The 18,528-nt window shown below is 46.1% G+C and overlaps 1 protein-coding gene across 4 annotated transcripts in view; it reads left to right on the forward strand.

The window, feature by feature from the left end:
- rai2 (retinoic acid induced 2) overlaps window positions 1-18,528 on the forward strand; it is a 128,562-nt gene that overhangs the window by 30,846 nt on the left and 79,188 nt on the right. For 2 of the 4 annotated variants that reach the window (XR_015080778.1, XR_015080777.1), the window contains exon 3: window positions 1,170-1,237. The exons of the other annotated variants lie outside the window; for them this stretch is intronic. The gene's annotated coding sequence lies outside the window, so the exon portion shown is untranslated. The remainder of the gene's footprint in view (window positions 1-1,169; window positions 1,238-18,528) is intronic. 4 annotated transcript variants of the gene reach the window in all.

Here is an 18,528-nt window from a genome sequence, read left to right on the forward strand (position 1 = left end):
TATATTCAAGAATGAGTTAGATATATTTCTTAAGGCTAAAGGGATCAAGGGATATGGGGAGAATTTGGATGATGAGCCATGATCTCATTAAATGGCAGAACAGGCTCGAGGGGCCGAATGGCCTATTCCTGCTCCTATCTTCTATGTTTCTATGTCCTCCTTAGCACAGAGAGGATTGAGAGGAGATTTGACAGGTGTTCAAAATCATGAGGGGTCTAGACAGAGTAGAGAGAGAAACTGTTCCCACTGGCAGAAGGGTCGAGAACCAGAGGACACAGATTTAAGGTGATTGGCAGAAGAACCAAAGGCGACATGAGGAAAAACTTTTTTACGCAGCGAGTGGTTAGGATCTGGAATGCACTGCCTGAAAGGGTGGTGGAGGCAGACTCAATCGTGGCTTTCAAAAGGAAATTGGAGAAGTACCCGAGGGAAAACATTTTGCAGGGCTACGGGGAAAGGGCGGGGGAGTGGGACTAGCTGAAGTGCTCTTGCAGAGAGCCGGCACGGGCTCGACGGGCCGAATGGCCTCCTTCTGTGCTGTGACCATTCTATGATTCTATGAATCATAGGTGCATTTTGCATCTACATTTTTGTAGGATCTGTAGCTGAGGAAGTATATTACTGCATAATGCTAGAATTTAATGTAGTGTAGGTAAAAACAAATAGTTCTTTAAAAATCTTCGGTACAGTATTTGGCATTAAGGAAACTAACTCGTCAGTGCTGCGAGTTCTGTATCTGGGATGTTTTCACTGCAGTCAGAGTGATGATTAGTGATGTGGGTGAAGTGTCATGTTTGCTAGTATTTCAATATCTTTCTATTTTTTTTCTCTCAACTCTTTTTTAATATAAAGCAGAGCTTTTCAACATTTTTCAATTCTATTTACCAAATCTAAATATGGAAAATTAAGGCTTATTAAACTAGAAATTACTAAGGGGCATATTTCCTCTCTTTTATGAAATGGGTTAATAACCTTATGAAGTTGTTTTACATAACTTGACAAATATAACGGATAAAGTTCGGTAATTGAGTTGTGGAGTGCACAATACTTGAGTGGAATGGCTGCATGAAATGGAGAAGATGCCAATTACCACACAAGGTCCTGCAGGTACAAGAATTCAGTATAGTTGTCTCCTGCTCATTGCTGTCTCTCCCTCTCCATTTGTTCAGCTAATTCACCCATTCTGCTGTGCTGAGGCATGGAAGCTTTACAGGCATTTGACTACAAGGTAAACAGGGTATGTCTGGCCTTCAACTGCTCCAACAGCCTACCATTTTGATTTACCTGTACAGTGTGTGCAAGCTGTTTGTACACAGATAAAAGCTTCTTGAAAATTAAACACATTATCCAAATCATTGAGTGAGTATAGAATCATAAAAATCATGGCGTTTACAGCACAGAAGGGAGCCATTTAAACCATGCTGCCTGTGCTACTTGAACTCTTCAGCTATGCCAATCCCATTTCCCTGCTCTGCCTTGTGTCTTATTACATTCGTCCTTCTCAAATACGCATCCAGTTCCCTTTTAAATGATGTTACAGTCTCTGCCTCAGTGGCAAACACGTGATAAAACAGTCCACGTTCTAATAACCCTCTGTGTGAAAACATTTCCGCTAACTTCCCCTTTTTTCTTTGAACAACTATTCTGAATCTATGCCCTCTTGTTACCAATTGCCAGCTAGCGGAAACAATCTATCACTGTTTACTTTCTCTGTTTACCTTCTCAAAACCTTTTATAATTTTGTAAACCTCTATTAAATCTTCCCTAACCTTCTCTGTTCCAGTGAGAAAAGCCCCAAACTTTCAAGCCTTTCTTCATAACTATAATCTCTCATTCTAGTGAATCCGTGGCTTTAATATTATTTCTATAATGGGATTACCAGATAACTAATATCATTTCTATAATGGGGTGCCTAGAGTGCACATAATACCCCAACTGCACAGAAATCATAGTGCACTGAGATTTTATTATACCTATCCCAAGATTGAACCTGAGCAAAGAAGAGAATCAGATCCGTGATGTTTTAGGTTAATAATAGGGACAGTTTAGGCAGATTTGAATCTTGGAAGGTGATATTTAGCCTGCTTAATGATTAGTAGACAGAAAAGCATTCCAGAAACAAATCAGAATTCAAAACCAACTCAAGCATGCCATCAAAACAATTACATTTAAGTAGAAAATTACCATTGGTAGATTGTATATTGATAAAAATTAAAGCAGGGGCTTTATAGTGGGCATCTATGAGAAAGTGGAGTCACCCAATTTAAATAACATACAGGAAACATAGAAACATAGAAGATAGGAGCAGGAGTAGGCCATTCGGCCCTTCGAGCCTGCTCCGCCATTCAACGAGATCATGGCTGATCATCCAAACCCTAGCACCCGGTCCCTACACCGACCGCCATCCCACCCAAGCCCTATCCCCGTAACCCCGCGTATTTAATCCCCCCTAACACTAAGGGCCAATTTTTATCATGGCCAATCAACCTAACCCGCACATCTTTGGAACATTTAGTTTTATTTAGTACAGTAATATTGAGCACATGTAATATACCCTCCTGTTATATGGTCTACAGGTTTTCCATCCCAAACAAATCCATCTAGCAATTCCACCCTAAATATTGTCTGTATTCAATTTGTTTTTTCTCTTCCTTTATTAAATCAGACCTCATTTCATGTGATAAGGTAGATTTTATAAATCACTTCTATATAAATGTATAATTTTAATGTAACATACTGTAATGATCGTAAATGTTATTGAATTGAATGGGTTGGTGGGTTGTCCATGTGCTTATGTGTTTATACTGTTTTAAGAAAATAGCAATGTAACAAAATTGGTAATTATTAGATGATATATGGGAATACCAATAGTTTATTATACTTAGATTGTTTACAAAAATAGGTTCTACAAATTGAATTGAAATTCAGATTTTTTAAAAAGTCATGTGTTAGGTTGCAAATGTAATATGATTTAGAAAGTAAGAATTTCTAGACGGAGTCTAGCCAGATTTTAAATGAGGGGCATGTCAGTTGTCTGGAAAGTGGATCAAACAGGTGTGATAAATGTGTTTTCAGTAACTGTGCACTATGTAGGCATTTAGAAAGTATCTTTGAAAATGCAGTCAAATCCATTTAGACAAATCTGACCTAAATAAATTCCTGTTATAATCATTGTTTATTATTGCTGGTTCACTGCTGTTTCTGACCTAGTACGTTCTGCGTACAGTCTATTAAATTGAAGTGTTAATTATAAATAACATTTATGTCCTATTGCACAGAATATGATTTGACTATGCTGTATGTGAATATAGAAAATTTGAAGATGTTAAAGTGTACATCTGTTTCCAACATATGAAATGATGTGTTCACTGATCATTACATTCTTTACAGATTTCTAATGCAGTACATAAAATGTTGCTGCTCCATATGATACTTGTAAAACTTTAATGGCCCCAGAAACCAACTTAAAAAGTAATATGGTATAAAAAAAGTAACATAGTATAAAACACGTGCTGCAATATGTTTAGGTAATGTGCCAGAAATGAAAGTATTTTCTTGGGCTGTACTTGAACAATTTTGTTAACAGCTTCAGTCTCTTTTAATACTGGGATGTGGGCAGTGCCTGACAGGCAGCATTTATTGTCCATCCCTAGTTACCCAGAGGGCATTAAGAGTCAACCACATTGGCCGCGATTTCGCTGATTGAGGCGGGTCCAGGGCAGCCGGGATTGGTGTCGCGGTCTTGGCCCGCTACCTACTGCAGCCCGCACTCTCCAAGTGATTTCACGTTAACAGTGCTTGTTAAGCCCACCTTGCGAGGTTCCCGGCCAATTAAAAGGAAGCGGGTCTGATGTCTTCATTTGATGACGCGTCATCTGCCGGCTTCCTTCAAGGGGCCATGTCCAAATTGATTTTGATAGTTCTGCTGTCAGTGTTCTACAGTATTGAGGTGCTACAAACACTGCACAGAGGTGCACGGCCGCACCCAGGCTCTCCCATGACTCACTCCATATGCTCACAGTACGTAGGGAGGTTCTCTTCCCTTCCCACGGGCGGAGGAGACCTCTCCAAGAGACCAACGCAGCCTGGTTGCACATTGCAGAGGGCACAAGCAGGGATGTCATCAGGAGGACCAGGCTGCAGTGACGCAAGCCTTTCAGTGATCTCAATAGATCATGAAACATTACTGCCAAGCCACACTCAACCTCATCCTGCTGTGCCACTCATCACATCCCCATCACTCTGCCTTCCCTACCCTACTCCTGCACATCCTTACTCACACCAACTTACCTTGCACCTCCACCCACCCCTCTCTATCTACATTATCACTTCCCCATCTCACTAGCCACCCCTCACACTCACCCTCACCCTACTGCAAGCAAATCAACTAACAACTCACGAGGTTATGCATTTGGGTGGTTTAGCCCATGTTCATGTGAAGTTTCTGTTAATGTGCTGTCAAACATTGAAACCTTTATTTTCAGCACTTTGCATTCTTGGACAGATTTGTGTGCACCTTTGGAAGTGGCTTAGTGAGTTGTAGTGAATGCTGAGACATAAGGGTACCCCCCACCCCCTCAATGGTGACGAGTGTGAAAGGAACGGCTTGGGCATTGTAATGATGCTTTATGGTGTGGGGTGGTGCCAACCTGGCGCATCATGTGGCATCCAGGGTGTACAGCATCAAGTGAAGTAAATCTGGCCATGGTGGGGCCATTCCTGGCGATGTGGTCGGGTGCTGGTGCCCTGCGTCCTGTGTAGCATCAGTTGATTGCGGAGAAGGCTGGTGTTGTTGCTGCTGGTGATGCTGGTGTTGGGGCTGATCTTGGTGGGATTGTGAGGAGATATTTTCAAGGGAACGATGCTGATATAATAGATGGCAGGTGAAGTTGAGATGACAGAAGTGATCTGTCAATGGTGAGAGAGGTTGTTCCAATGAGGTGGCACTGGATAGAGAGTTGGTTCCAAACGCTTGCAAGCTGCAGAAAGCTCAATCTGTCTTGCAAATGCAGTAACCAACAGTTTCTGAGCTTTGAAAGTGAACAGCTGTAACATGGGATCTTTTATACAATTTTGGCAGCTGTCAGGTCATGAGATAATTCAATGTTGAATCCACTCATGACATGCTGAGCTGACGTGTTCCCCGAGCAGCGGGTAACCCATGGGGGAGCACGTAAAATTGAAATGTAGGCATAAAATAACACTTAATTGGATGTTAACAATCCATTTAATGATGTGAATTGCCTCCCCCGCCGCTTGGTGTCGGGTCTGTTCTCCGCTGACAGACCCGACACCTGGGAGACTCGTGTGGAGGCGGGTTGACAGCGGGTTCCCTACCCGCTGTCACTCTTTTCTATTTTGACAGCGGACCTGCCTCCGAACCCGCCCTCTGCGCACCGGCAAAATTCAGCCCTTGTGTGGGACTGGAATCACATGCAAACTAGACTGAGTACAGATGGTTGGTTCCCTTCCCTGAGAGACATTAGTGAACACTTGGGTTTTTATAACAATCTGGCAGCTTTCATAGTCATTATTCTCTGATGCCAAATTACCAGATGTATCAAATTCAATTTCACAACATGCCATGGTTGAATTTACACCCTCAACCTCTGGGTTGCTAATCCATTACTATAACCACAGCACTTGCGTACTCCTTGACATAACTGACATTTTTGGTACTGGGGGAGGAAAATTAGGTTGGTTAGCGGCGCTAACGCCTTACCGCCTGAGCGCGGCGATTTTAGCGCCGCCCGTGAAGTTGACCTGGCAGTTTGCGGTGACGCTAACCACTACCGCCACGATCTTCTGCGCCCGGAGATCGTGACGTCATCGAAGCGCGCATCGCCCTGGTAGCACCCCGGACCGGAAATTGATTCTCGCCCCCGCCTCAGCGCCTGGCGGGTAGAGGGGGGCAGGGTTTGCAGTCGGCTGGGAGCTGGGGGAGCGCTGTTTAAAGGTGTGCGCTTCCTGCTTTTTCCTGTCGGCAATCAATTCTGCATACGTAGGTTGAGAGAGTGGGAGAGGTGTCTGGAGACATTTATCGCTGTCCTACAAGGAGGTTTGTTCCTCAGCATGACTTTCCAGGTTCCCATTTCTGTAAGCTTTATTACTACCATATTTAGAAGATTAAATGGGGGCTGTACTAGCACGGGGCCTCGTCCTCCAGCTTCACCGGCAGAGGCAGCGGAGGCGGAGCAAGAGAGTGGAAAACATGGCCAGAGGGAGGAGGGCCAACAGGCCTCTGCACAGGAGACCTTACCCTCCCAGGGTATTCCGGGAGCAGTTCTCATATATCCATCTGTCTGAGGAGCAGTGTTTTAGAAGGCTCAGCTTCAGCAAGGAGGTGGTCACAGAGCTCTGCCACCTCCTGCAACCAGAGCTCCAGCCTCAGCTCATGACCAGGACGTCTCTCTCGGTGGCAGTGAAGGTGACAGTGGCTCTCAATTTCTACGCCAGCGGCTCCTTCCAGGCTTCAACAAGGGATATTACGAACATCTCCCAGTTCACTGTCCATTGCTGCATCCGGGAGGTCACAAATGCTCTCTACAAAAGGAGAAGGGAGTACATTTCATTCCCCATGACCTGAGACAAACAGCGTGAACGCGCATGTGGCTTCGCTAGGATTGCGGGCTTCCCCATGGTTCATGGTGCCATTGACTGCATGCACATGGCATTGCAGGCACCTCATGAAAATGCAGAGGTTTTCCGCGACCGCAAAGGCTCCCACTCTCTGAATGTCCAGTTGGTTTGTGACCACAGACAGCGCACCCTCGCTGTCAGTGCCTGCTATCCTGGCAGCAATCACAATGCATTCATCCTGCGCCAGACTGGTATCCCAGACTTGTTCCAACCACCGCATCAAAGATGAGGCTGGCTCCTCGGGGACAAGAGTTATCCACCCTGCACCTGGCTGATGACACTGCTCCGTAACCCCAACACTCCTGCTGAGCTCGCATACACTGAGAGCCATAGTGCCACTAGGAACCTCATCGAACAGACTATCAGCGTGCTGAAGCAACAGTTCCGGTGCCTTGACCACTCTGGAGGAGCCCTGCAGTACTTCCCTGATCGAGTATTGGTTTTCATTGTTGTGAGCTGCATGCTTCACAACCTCGCAATTCTGAGGACCCAGCCATTGCCACCAAGGATTGGTGGACCACCTCAGGAGGAGGAAGAGGGAGAGCAAGAGGAGGAGGATGAAGAGGAGGATGAGCAGCAACAATGTTGGAGGGAGGCGCTCAATGTTGCTTCTGCAAGGGCTGTTCGTGAACGCCTCATAGGACACCGCTTCTGATGAACGACAGAGAAGATGGCTTTTGGGATCAACAAGCACGTCCCTACAGCCATCCCGCAGCCCCTATTACCAGGCAAAGTTCCAATGAGTAAAATGAGGAAATTTCTAACGTTTCAATAAAAATTTCATTTTTCTGACCTACTGTGTCTTATTAAGCACAACCAATAACAAACAAACACAACAATTCATTAACAAACAAAACTGGTTCTTACCACATCGAAATAAGTCTTAACAGAGTGAACAATATATTTACAAACACATCCAACTTTGGTACAAACATTCCCCCCATATGTTAGAAAACCTTTAGTTATTCGGTCTTCCTCAATGATCTCCCTCACCTTTGCACTTCCCCCCTCCCAACCCTACTGCTCATCCGTAATGTGGCCCCAGTGGCTGCAGCAAGGCTGGCAGAAGGCTGCTGAATATCAGATCCAGAGGTTGCAGATGGCCTTGCAGGACGCCCTCGACCAGCTCCGGGCCTGGAGGGCCCGGCTGCAGACTGCACCGACTCTGCACGGGCGGCAGCAGTCTGGACTGGCTGGGTTACAGGCTGTGGCAAGTGCAATGGCGGAGTGGCAGTGGTGGGAGCAGGAATGCTGTCACCCTGAGAGAGGACAGCACCTTCCTGCTCCACCGACACACTGCCACTCCCCCGGGGCAGAACCTCAGCATCCGGAGCAATCTGCTCGAGCACAGATTGCTGGCCTGCTGCGAAACCGTGAGATCCCTGGGGCAATGTGGCCGAACCAGCGATGAAGGCAGAAGTCAACACTTGCGTGGCATCAATCTGAGACTGCACGAGAGCAGTCTGAGATTGGATGGTACCAACCAATGACTCGATTCCAGCACTAAGCCATTGCATTGCCTCGGCCTGTGTTGTAATACATGATGCCACCTCACCCATTACACACGGCATGGGGTCTGGGCCCCCAGGGTCTCTGCAATTCAACCATCCTCTGCAACGAGGCAAGGATGGGCTCAAGGGTTTGCGCACAGATTACAGCTGCGCTGGCGGCGGACTCCTCCAAGCTCCTAGCCAATGAATTTATGCTCTCGGGCACCCTTGCCATTGCACCCGTGAGCTCAGTATGCATGCTCATCACCTGGGTATTCATCGCCGCGATATCGAGGTCCTCATCCGAGTCCTGTGCAGCAGAACTCGTGCGCGCACTCACCCTCCGGCGAGATGGCCCCCGAGCTTCCCTTCCCCCATGGCGTTGCTGCAGCCCACTGGGTCCCGGAGCTTCACCCACATCAGAGCCAAATCCCCTGCTCCCTTCCAGTGAACGCGTGGCCCCAGTATCGGATGCCTCGTCCTCAGGAGACGCAGGCAGTGAGGCTCCAGCTTGATGTTCCTGATCCACTCCCGTGTCGCTGTCACTGGGAGGCTGAGGGACAGGCTGGTCAGATGGTGGCTCACTATCTGAAAGCAGGAAGGTGCAAGAGTGGCTTTAACGTGAGGGCAGGGGGTCAGGAAGGGAGCAAGGAATGGAGACAGTATCCTTAGATGGAAAGTGGGAAAGGCTGGTGTTGAGGGGGAAGTGGCATGAGAGAGGAGAGAGAGAGATGATGAACATACTGTTGCTGTCCCCAAGGAAGTCAACCTCTCCAACTGCCACAGCGCCCACGACATGACTGGCATTGAGCCTGTGCACTCGCTCCTCCAGGTCTGTAAAGGGGTGCAACTCTGCCTCCTGTTATGTGAAAGCTTGGCCTGCAAGAAAAAGGACAGTGTGTGAATGAGTGTGCAGCCATGTGTTTGGCAGATGTGCCTACCATAGTTGAATAGTCGTTAGTGTCTGCAAGGTGTGAGATGTGGATGTGACTTTTAGTAGATGGTCACAGTTGTTGGGTGAGTGTTGGGGATTTGGCACTTTACACAGTCTGTGCACAGAGTGAGGTTGAGATGGTGGGATGTAGAGGTATTTCAAGCATCTACTCACCCTGACCACCCGAGTGAGGTCGTTGAACTTCTTGCGGCACTGCGTGTGAGTCCTTTGGACCAGGCTTCTGGATGAAACATACTGGGTAACCTCCCTCCACATCCTTGTGAACTCCCGGGATAATGACCTCCTGCCAGTGTCTGGGAACAGCACTCCCCGTCAGCGTTCCACAGCCACAACCAGAGCCACCAAAGCCTGGTCGCTAAACCGGCGAGCTCTCTCCCTGGGCCTCTGAGCAGCCATGATAATCTTTGGTGAAGATTTGTACCTCCTTGCAGGCCCAGGTCAAACGCTGCAATGATCAGAGTGAGGCTGTGCAGCTTGATGAACCTGCCCTTTAAGAACTGGAAGGCGCCAGTCTGTCTGAGGACTAGGTAATTGACAGTGCCTGAGCTTGAGTAGCGCTCTGAGGTAGTGCCCCGTTCCCTGACGTTAGCGCCCTAAGAGAAGTGTGCAGCGCTTGATTTAGCGCTCCAATCACCTCCAGGGGCGCTGGAGACTAATTTCCTGGTCGCCGGCGATAATTTGCGCCGGATGCTATATTTTGCACCCGGCTGATATTAGCGCCCAAAATGGTCGATACCGAATTTTTCCCTCTGGGTGTCTAGTCCAACCTGCCTATCCACTTTTTTAACCTACAGAGTGGCATATTGATGTGGGAGACCTACAAGAAATGAGAGAGGACAGAAGAGATAGGACAGGAAGAAATAAACAAACTGTGGTATTGCAGCTTGAATTAAAAAGAACTGTAGAATAAAGAGGATGGAAGGTGTTGTTATCAGAAAAGTGTTAATTATAGGACACGTGTGTTTAGAGATGATGGTATTTGCTAATGCAGCACCAGTCTAACTAGGTTGTGTAATGCCAGAGATGGATGTGGGCCTACTGGGTTCTTTCTAAATGGCTTTGCATGCACAACAGAACTGTGTACATGCTTTGTTCTTGATATAATTCATAGTCGTTGTTAGCTGTTGGTATGCTGAAAAGCATCTAACTCAGCTAATTCCATACGAGCTAGCAGCAGGATAAGGAGTGGGACCCGGATATGATGCTTCAACATCACAACTGTCTTAAAGATTACATGAATAAATGCTTTCCTTTTTAAAAAAAAATCAAGATTCTATTAATCATGACTTACATTTTGAGCTAAAATTGTCTGCAATTGGTTAAAAATATACACACTGCAAAAATAAATCAGTTGCAATCTTTCAATGTATCTGTACTAGAATCATACAGCCTAGAGGAGGCCATTTGGTTTTTAAATGATCTTTAAATGAACTTTTTCATTAAAGATCAGCTGGTATGTTATGATCTGAAATGCACTGCCTGAAAGGGTGGTGGAAGCAGTTTCAATCGTAACTTTCAAAAGGGAAATGGATAAGTATTTGAAGGAGAAATATTTGCAGGGCTATAGGAAAAGAGCGGGGGAGTGGGACTAATTGTATCGCTCTTTCAAAGAGCTGGCACAGGTATGATGGGCCAAATAGCCTCCTTCTGGGCTGTATGATTCTAGTACAGATACATTGAAAGATTGCAACTGATTTATTTTTGCAGTGTGTATCTTTATAACCAATTGCCGACAATTTTAGCTAAAAATGTAATTAGTGGTTGGCTGTTTCAATGGGTGAGTAGAACCTAATTTGCAGGGATCCATACCATAATATGTCATTTTCTTTCTCTAAGTGACCAGTTAACTCACTGGTGCCACAGACTTAAATGAGCTAAGGATGTCTGAGTTGGAAGAAATATTGCAATCTACACAACACTTGAGCAGACGCAATATATTTTCAAAGTAAGATATAAAATTTATTACATATTTAATTAATTTTGATAGTGGCTGTTATGATTCCAGAGAGCAATTATTACTACTCCTGTATGTCATGCAAGCTGTTGTTCACTTGATGGTTGGCTATCATCTTTAAAAATTCCAGATTAAATTCACCAGATAGTCTCAGCTAGGTTGAGAATGCCATAACTTGTTAGATCCAATCATATACTTCGTATCAGTGACCTGATGTAAATTCAGAGATTTAAAATACATGTTCGATTTGTACTGTTGATTGCTGTATGGAAACACTTTAATTCTACATAGGACATAAGTGTGGAAATAGTGCTGGGAGCTCACCAATGCATGGAATTCAAAAAGACAGTTCTGCACGTTGGAATTTACTCAATAGTTATATTTTGTACAACTAAATCAATCTTTTCTTCTTAGGCAGTCCCTCGGAACCGAGGATGACTTGCTTCCACACTAAAAATGAGTTCTCAGGTGACTGATGAGTTCAATGTGGGACCTACAGTCTCTGTCACAGGTGAGGCAGACGGTGGTTGAAGGGGCGGGTGGGTGGGGTGCTTGGGTTGACGTGCGGTCCTTCGGCTGTTTGCGCTTGGCTTCCGCTTGCTCCCGGCGAAGAGGCTCGAGGCATGCGGACGATGTGGCCCGTCCATCGGAGCTGATCGTGCGTGGTCAAAGCTTCGATGCTGAGGATGTTGGCCTGAGCGAGAACACTGACGTTGGTGCGCCTATCCTGCCATTGGATTTGCAGGATCTTGTGGAGGCAGCGTTGGTGGTACCTCTCCAGTGCTTTGAGGTGCCTGCTGTACATGGTCCATGTCTCTGAAGCATACAGGAGGGCGGGTATCACTACTGCTCTGTAGACCATGAGCTTGGTGCTGGGTTTGAGGTCCTGGTCTTCAAACACTCTCTTCCTCAGGCGACCGAAGGCTGCACTGGCACACTGAAGGCAGTGTTGGACTTCGTCATCGACGTCTGCCCTTCCCGAGGTATGGAAAGTGGTCCACGTTGTCCAAGGCCTCGTCATGGATTTTGATAATCGGGGGGGGGGAGTACTGTGTGGTGGGGACAGGTTGGTAGAGGACCTTTGTCTTACGGGATGTTTAGTGTAAGGCCCATGCTCTCTTCCGCTTCGGTGAAGGTGCTGATAATGGTTTGGAATTCGGCCTCAGTGTGTGCGCAGACGCAAGCGGCGTCTGCATACTGTAATTCGATGACAGAGGATGGGACGACCTTGGATCTGGACTGGAGGCGACGGAGGTTGAACATTTTCCTGTTTGTTCTGTAGATTAGCTCCACTCCAGTGGGGAGCTTACTGAGGGGGAGATGGAGCATTGCAGCCAGGAAGATCGAAAAGAGGGTTGGTGCGATGACACCGCCTTGCTTGACCCCGGTTCGTACGTGAATTGGGTCTGTGGTGGAACCGTTGGTCAGGATCACGGCTTGCATGTCGTCGTGAAGCAGGCAGAGGATGGTGACAAACTTTTGAGGGCAGCCGAATTTGAGGAGGACATTCCATAATCCCTCATGGTTGACGGTGTCGAAGGCCTTTGTGAGATCAAAGAAGGCCATGTACAGCGGTTGGTGCTGTTCCCTGCATTTCTCTTGTAATTGTCGCGCGGTGAAGACCATGTCCATTGTGCCCCTTAGTGGGCGGAATCCGCATTGCGACTCTATGAGGAGTTCTTCAGCCACTGGGAGAAGGCGATTGAGGAGGATTCTTGCGTTGACTTTCCCTGTGGCAGACAGCAGGGAGACTCCTCTGTAATTACCGCAATCGGACTTGTCACCTTTCTTGAAGATGGTCACGATTACGGCGTCTCTGAGATCCCCTGGCATGCTCTCCTCCTTCCAAATAAGAGAAATGAGTTCATGTATTCGCGCCAATTGTGTTTCTCCGCTATGTTTTAGCGCCTCGGCGGGGATTCCATCTGCTCCTGAGGCCTTGTTGTTCTTCAGTTGTCGGATGGCCTTTTCAACCCCATGCCGGGCTGGGGTTGTGCTGAGGTGGTGGCGGGTAGCATGCTGCGGGATGGAGTTGAGGACACTCGCGTCGAAGACAGAGTCTCCGTTAAGGAAATCTTCGAAGTGCTCCTTCCAGCGGGCACTGACTGCCTCTCTGTCCTTGATGAGTACCTCTCCATTCTTGGCCCGCAGTGGAGACACTGCGGGACACACACACTGGAAGGAGACACTGCGGGACACACTCACTGGAAGGAGACACACCGCGGGACACACTCACTGGAAGGAGACACCGCGGGACACACTCACTGGAAGGAGACACCGCGGGACACACTCACTGGAAGGAGACACCGCGGGACACACTCACTGGAAGGAGACACCGCGGGACACACTCACTGGAAGGAGACACCGCGGGACACACTCACTGGAAGGAGACACCGCGGGACACACTCACTGGAACAATATTGCATTGCTTTTGTTAACGATGGTTAATAATGACACTGATAGCTGATACTGCTATCAAAGCATGTATTTCTAGCAATGTATTAGTCCAGATATTAGCCACAAATGATCACACAACAGGGAACTGATAGTTTGAGAGAGTAGAAATAACACATATTTAACCATGATAATGCATGGCCTATGAATATCACAGATCAGATTCACATCATTGTTTTGTTTCCTTGTATTTCACGCAATTCTCTTGCCTCTGTTGCAACTAGACATTGCTGATGGCACTTTCGGTGAAGTTCTGGGCTGGTATGGCTATGGGAAGGTGCAGGTTAAAGAAGCTGAGCACCCCAGTTAGTGAACTTTTCTTCAGAACAAGAATAAAGTACTGGTCCACCTTGTATGAATGGTACAGTTTGCTTTGATTTCTCCTTTCTGCAAATTGCTATCTGTTTCATTGGAACATATTACCGATGGATTCTGGTGCAGAATTCATTGCTTGGTGGCCTGTTAGGTAGTATGTACCAGCCCAGGGAACTAAATTTCAGCACATCATTATAATTAATTACTGTAGTAATTTTCTTTGTGGTCACCATGTTCTGAAGGGAAAATTGAAATTGAATCCTCTATAAAAAGTATTTAAGCACAATTTCAGCAGTTTTCTTACAAGTATCTGGTCACCATTCTGAAGTGCATAATAACATGCAGTGGAGATGCTCAGTTTTTCAGACTCCGCTTTTTTGCTATATGCCATCCTTACTTCAATATGGACAGTTTGCCAGTGGAATTAGTTCTAGAGGGACTGGGTGGCACAGTGGATCCATTCAGCCGTTTGCCCATCCAGATCAATGGTATTTTTCTGCTGGCTGAGGAACGAGTTAAGACAGTCTCAATCCAGTCCTTGACCATCACATACACAGCACAAAACTGTTCACTATTTGGCATTAATTGGCAATAACTTAGCATTCTAGCTCAGATGGCTGGCGTAATAAAAAAAGGAAGAATTCATACTCGTGCATAGGATGCCTTCTGGGATTAGGGTAGAATAAAGATGCTTTATTCTGCAGCTGGCCATGACCTTTCTGATGTGAGAGAGGATGCTCGACGCTGATGTTAGCTTTCCATTCCCAAGCAGTGCAACACCGGTAGCCTGATGAACACAAAATTTAGCAGACAATTTTCTTAAAAAAACACAGTTGGTAATATTATTTGAAATTAGCATAATAAATTGTAATCATATTTTGCAACCCAGTACTCTGGATAACTGAACCAAACTGGGACTATTTATACTAGGAAATTGTCAATCATAAAATCAGGAGATATGCAGGAAGAGGGCAAAATTCCACCACCTATTTGGGGTAAAATGCAGTGTTATGAGTTGACTATCTCCACAGAGCAATAGCGCACAGCTCAAAAATGCTCTGCAAAGGATCCAGGCCTAGAAATTCAGTAGGCCTAGCGCCCCATTTGGGGCGCTGGAGGGCCTAGCGCCGGAGTTATGGCCAGTTTAAAAATTCCCTGGGGCCCTGGAATCGGCGGTAGACCGGTAGCGCTGCGCCGGCACCGATGACGTCATCGGTGTGCGCAGCGTCCCGGTTGCCATGCCGACGGGCCCCAGCGCCGAAATTCAGTTGCGGCCGCCTCGCCCGTGGCAGCCGCAACTAAGACTCTGGCAACAGAGTCTTACACGACTTTGCGCCGGCGCATAAAGGTGGAGCGGCGGCCGGCCGCTTTCCCGCCTGCCGCCTGCCCACACCTCCCTCCCCAGACTCCCCCCACCCCCCCCCCGCGGAACAGATGCTTCTCGGCTGCGAGCCCGGCACTTCCCCGAGGTGCCGGGCTCATTTTTGTGGCGATTTTACCGGCCAGCGGGCGGGTGCAGGCAGCTCCTCCTTAACTGAAGGAGGAGGCCTGCACTTCCCGAGCCTGCCGCACCGCATCGGGCGCCGCAATGCGGCGCATAGCGCCAGTTTTCAGGCGCAAACACCCTTCAGTAGCGCCGGCAGCCGTTTGGGCGCGGCGCTACTGAATTTTTGGCGCGCGCAGGGGGACTTAGCGCCGGCGCTAACTTTCCGGCGCTAAAGCCTTGGCGCGGCGCCAACTGAATTTCTAGGCCCCTGTTTCTGAGTAAATAGTGGAAATAATTTGAATGTGATTTGAGGTCCTGGTTACCTGTGAGGTTTCTGAATGTTATTAGACACCACAGGATTCAATGTTGCATCCTCTACGGGTTCTTTAAATTGTGTTTTTTTAAATCACAAATATAAAATGTCACGCATGAAGTAAAAGTAAGATTGGGAAAGTATATTAATATTGTACTTTATTTTATTTAGCGTTTAAAAGATGTGGATCCAAGACTGTTTGTTTACAGTACTTCCGAATTCACTGTCATGGTGGTTGATTGCATTAAGTTTGACGCTACAGAAATATCCTCAAATACAAAGCACTTGTGTTGTTCTTGTTAAAGAGTAAATAAGGCTTGGGAGGGCTGTGTCATGTTGTCTTTCTTGGAATATTTTACATATTTAGAAACATTTCCCTTTTTTGGATTCTATAATTTTCAGAGATGTAGATTTTTGTTAGCATTGAGTCTCAAAAGACAAGTTTTTCATGAAGAATTTTTATTGACCAGCTCCATTCTGCATTATGCCATTGCTTAGAGGAACACAACATTTTTAATAATTATTATTTTACAGTGCATTGTTTTGGACCGTCTCAGAAGGGGGTAAGGAATTTATACAAGTATATGCTATCTGAGGAAGGACGTTCTTGCCATGGAAGGAGTGCAGCGAAGATTCACCAGGCTGATACCTGGGATGGCAGGAATGACGTATGAGGAGAGATTGTGTCGATTGGGCTTATACTCGCTGGAGTTTAGAAGATTGAGAGGGGATCTCATCGAAACCTATAAAATTCTGTCAGGCCTGGACAGACTAGATGCAGGAAGGATGTTCCCGATGGCGGGGGAGTCCAGAACCAGGGGTCATAGTCTAAGGATAAGGGGTAGGACATTTAGGACTGAAATGAGGAGGAATTTCTTCACCCAGAGAGTGGTGAACCTGTGGAATTCTCTGCCACAGAGGGCGGTGGAGGCCAGTTCATTAAATATATTCAAGAAAGAGTTGGATATATTTCTTAAGGCTAAAGGGATCAAGGGATATGGGGAGAAAGCAGGGACAGGGTACTGAATTTGAATGATCAGCCATGATCTCATTGAATGGCGGAGCAGGCTTGAGGGGCCGAATGGCCTACTCCTGCTCCTATCTTCTATGTTTCTATATTCCATTGTTATGTAACTATAGGCAGAAGGTACTATTGCTGGAGTTATCGTACAAATACTTATCCCTGTACCAAATTCACCTCTCTGCTATTTTAACAGAGGTGCTAGATAAACTGGTTAACTTCTTGACTAAGCTGCCAGACAGAGGAACTTGATACATGTACATTAAACATTTGTAAAATAACATCACCAAAAGTGATTTCTATTCTTGTATATCTGAATTTATCAATGGAAAAGAACTTTGTGAAAGTTTAACACAAGAGTTTACCAAACATTTCATTCATTTGTTTATATAATCTGATAATATTTTGAATTGATTTGTGTCTTGAAATGTATCTGCCTTAGATGACATTAAAATTGCATTAAGCTTATACTAATGAATCCAAGATTTGATAAAATGCAGAGATTCATAATTAGCTTTTGGAATACTGGTCACCGCATAGGGCAGGTGCTCGTACGCAACAGCTTCAGTTCTATACAGAAAAGTGAAATTGATTGGATTGTAAACGTAGGATGTAAATTACTAGAATAATGCCAACTTTGCCTTTAAAAGGCAATATCTAATATAGAATTTTAACAGTTACTATAGATGTTCAAAATACTGACCTTTATGCTGTAACATAAGAAATAGCAGGAGTCGGCCATTTGGCCCCTCGAGCCAGCTCCACCATTCAATAAGATCATGGCTGATCTTCCACCTCATCTCCACTTTCCTGCACTATCCCCATATCCCTTGATTCCCTTAATATTCAAAAATCTATCGATCTCTGTCTTGAATATACTCAACGACTGAGCCTCCACAGCCCTCTGGGGTAGAGAATTCCAAAGATTCACCACCCTCTGGGTGAAGAAATTTCTCCTCATCTCAGTCCTAAATGGCCGACCCCTCATTCTGAGACTGTGACCCCTGGTTCTAGACTCCCCAGCCAGGGGAAACATCCTCCCTGCATCTACCCTGTCAAGCCCTGTAAGAATTTTGTATGTTTCAATGAGATCACCTCTCATTCTTCTAAACTCGAGAGAATATTGGCCTAGTCTACTCAATCTCTCCTCATAGGACAGTAACACTGTACAATATATACATTCAAGTAGCAATTATGCTTTTTGATAGTTGTGGGTTTAATCTTGATGGTAATTGTGTACAGCATTACCAATGTAATCGGCTTTCTACCATTGGGTTCAGAGTGTAGCGTTGGAAAGGGAGGATGTTCTTGAGGGGACAAGGACAGAACCCATTTGGTTAGAGTTGAGCAAAAAGGGTATGATCACGCTATTGGGGGTATTCTATAGGCCTCCAAATAGTGAGAGGGAGGTAGAGGAGCAAATCTGCAGGGAACTCGCAGAGATATGCAAGAGCTATAGAGTGGTGATATTGGGGGACTTTAATTACCCAAATATCGATTGGGATAATGCTAGGGTAAAGGGAAAGTAGGGGGAGGAATTTCTGAAATGTGTTCAGGAGAATTTCCTTGACCAATATGTTCTTGGCCCAACTAGGAAGGAGGCATTGCTGGAACTGGTGCTGGGGAATGAGGTGGGCCAGGGCGACCAAGTGTCTGTGGGAGAACGCTTGGGTACGAGTGATCATCGTATCATAAGATTTAGATTAGCAATGGAGAGGAGCAAGGAACAATCTAGTGTGGAACTTCTAAACTGGAATAGGGCGAACTTCAATGGGATGCGAAAGGATCTAGCGAGGGTAAAATGGAACCAAAGACTGACAGGAAAAACTGTAACGGAACAATGGGTGATCTTTAAGGAGGAGATGTTCCAAGTACAGGCTAGGTACATTCCAACACGAGGG

The sequence above is a fragment of the Somniosus microcephalus genome, chromosome 14, assembly GCF_052327205.1.
Source record: "Somniosus microcephalus isolate GS21.2 chromosome 14, FLI_Smic_1.0, whole genome shotgun sequence".
NCBI classification, from domain to species: Eukaryota; Metazoa; Chordata; class Chondrichthyes; order Squaliformes; family Somniosidae; genus Somniosus; species Somniosus microcephalus.